At 42.7% G+C, this 2,716-nt stretch overlaps 1 pseudogene; it reads right to left on the reverse strand.

Moving 5' to 3' along the window:
• Positions 1 to 289: 289 nt before the first annotated feature.
• LOC108115896 lies at positions 290 to 2,145 on the reverse strand (annotated as a pseudogene).
• Between the last annotated feature and the right edge of the window lie 571 nt (positions 2,146 to 2,716).

The raw sequence follows: 2,716 nt of genomic DNA on the forward strand, positions 1-2,716 counted from the left end.
GTGTGTCCCCAAATGAAATTAAATAGGCTGCTTAATACCTTAATATACCCATATCCCACAATCGGCTATCCTGAATCTTCATTCGCCCCTGAATGAACCCCATTTTTCATGTATTCGGCTGCTGTCGTAGTAATGTTTGGTCCCTCCTGATTTCCTTCTTTCTTTACTTCATAACGCCCGTGATTAAGTTTATCATTTTTTTTACTTTGTAAGGGCCGAAAAATTTTTGGCAAAGTTTTATTCCAGTTCCATACTGTGTTCTTTTTATTGCAACTAATTCTCCTACGGCCTATTCAGTTTCTAACTTCCTTTTTATTAACGGATTGCGGAATGTGTTCTTCTGGAACTTTCCGAGGGCGTGGCTTTTTGCAGTGCGTCTTTTCATTGATCTATGCTTCAGCAGAGAGTTGGGCTCGATAAAAATAGGTACGCAGTTGACGATAGTTTCGTTGGCCAAGAATGATTTACAGAAGCCTTCATCGGTTGTGAACTTTATTACGGCCTTAGTGCCTAACATCTGGATGCTCTCGATTTCGCCGCTCTTGGTGAACAATTGCCTAAGGTCAGCTTCAGTAGTATCTGACGTCAAGTTTGTCACTAGAATAGCCCTTCTCGAGCTATTAACATGATAGGGCTTCAGCTTTAGCTCCACATTGTTAACAGTCTTTCCTTCGAGTTGTGCAATAGCCTTTGTAGTTCCTTCAGGTTGCTTGAATGTGACGAAAGCTAAAACTGTTTGCTGCACACAACGTCAACATAGTCCAATTCGCCACATTTTTTGAATATCTTCTCCAAGGCATCGCAGCTGTAAGACTCGTGCTTGCCTACATTTTCGACGACCAGGGTAAGTTCATTGGACTTTGACAACGCCTTGAACGAAACGGGTCGCACCGTAATAAGGCGAGAAAAGAGCTCGGTGCTGTGCAGTTTTAGGACTTTGGGAATATCATCTACTGACTCTAAACGTACAAATCCTCTGGGGATAAGGCAGTTAGCAGTTAAAGTTACATCCTCCACGGGAGCTACTTTCTCGATAAAGCTCTTGATATCCTCTTTTGTGAAATTTGGTCCAAACAGGGCAACCACAACAGATACGGTCAAAACATTTTCTCCAAGAGTCAGCGCCTTAGGCTTGGCTTGCAAAGCGGCTTCTGCTCCAGCCGGCGTATCAAAGGCCACAATGACTGAATTGGAACCCAACTTATTAGTGATACGGTGCACTGCATAGATCGGTCCGAACTTGGCGTGTTTTTATTCATTTGGTAAGTTCGCGGCATAGACGATCTGATTTTTTGGCGTTCCTATGGGAATCCTACTAACGGAAACTTTAGGAATTCCGCTCTTTTTTTTTAATCCTTCAGAGTTGGATTCCCCGGCTTTCTTACTTTCCTTGCCTTTCGTGGAAACAGGCTCCTCTACAGGGGCTTCATCATCTTCGTCGGAGTATTCTCCCTTCCCCGCGTCTGAGGTCTTTGAAACCTCTCTTAGCTCCACCTTCTCGTCATCATCTTCCTCTTCGTCACTATTCTCATCTTCATCTTCCTCAGCCTCATCATCAATTAAATCAGCCGCGTCTTTTGCCTCGGAGTCGCTATCGTCCTTAACCTGATCGTCGATCTGGTCGGACTCTTCCTCGCTCGACTGTAGAACTTACTTCACTGGTTGCTTCCTGGTCTTTTTAGAGGGCGACTGGGTAGCTGTGATCTGTTTCTCCTCTTCCTGTACCTTTAGTTTTTGATTGTCGGCCAGGTGAGATAAATTAATTTTATCTAGGACGAAACTTTTCTCGACTATCTCCGTGACACACATTCCATTAAATGTCGATGCAAAGTCTCTCTCTTTTGCCCTGAACTCGACGCCGTTGGAGCCGAACATTACGTCGACATACTGTACCACAACCGCAGAGTACTTAAGTTCGTTCTGTTTGGCGACATGGAAAGTTATCGAGAAGCATACACCATCAGCTTCAAGATTGACGTCGAAACATCCTACGGTCACAAGTTCGCCCTTGCCGATACCTTTCTGGTGCTTAACTACTGGCTTTAGCTTCAAGCCGTCAAAACTTCTGAAAATGTCCTCTCTCATCAAACACAATTTACATCCCGAACCAATCATGGCTATGAATGTCACTCCTTCAGCTTTCATCTTTTTGTAAATAAGTCCCTTCGCAGCTTTTACTTCCAGTATGTTTGCAAACTCTTTCTTAACGGAAATAGTTTCTTTATTCTCATCGCAGTTTTTAGAGATATGTCCTTTCTTGTTGCACTTGTAACATATTAATTCACCTTTGCAATCCTTAGCAATATGGCCTTCGCTGTTACACTTGAAGCATTTTCTTTTAAAATTGTTATGTGTCGGTTTACCTGTCGATACCCTGTTCAAATTGTCTTTAGTATTTCCCTTACTCTTCATCTTTTCGTAAATGCTTAATTCGGCCTTAAATTCGCTCGATACAACCCTGCCTTGTTGATCTGACTATCTGGGATGCCATCTATGAAGTACGATACTAGACTTTCCTTATCAAGATTTATCGGTTTGCTGATCTCCATTAAACTATAGAGATACTCGAGGCATGTCTCTTTTGGTTGTTTTTGCCTTTTGCGCAAAATCTTGTATCTCTCTTGTATCTCTGCCGAACATAGCTTTTTACCGAATTCTTCCTTCAACGCGTTTTCAGCTCAATCCAACCCCTAACTCCCCTTGTTCATTTAATGTA

The sequence above is a fragment of the Drosophila eugracilis genome, unplaced genomic scaffold, assembly GCF_018153835.1.
Source record: "Drosophila eugracilis isolate 14026-0451.02 unplaced genomic scaffold, ASM1815383v1 contig_1497, whole genome shotgun sequence".
Taxonomy (NCBI): Eukaryota; Metazoa; Arthropoda; class Insecta; order Diptera; family Drosophilidae; genus Drosophila; species Drosophila eugracilis.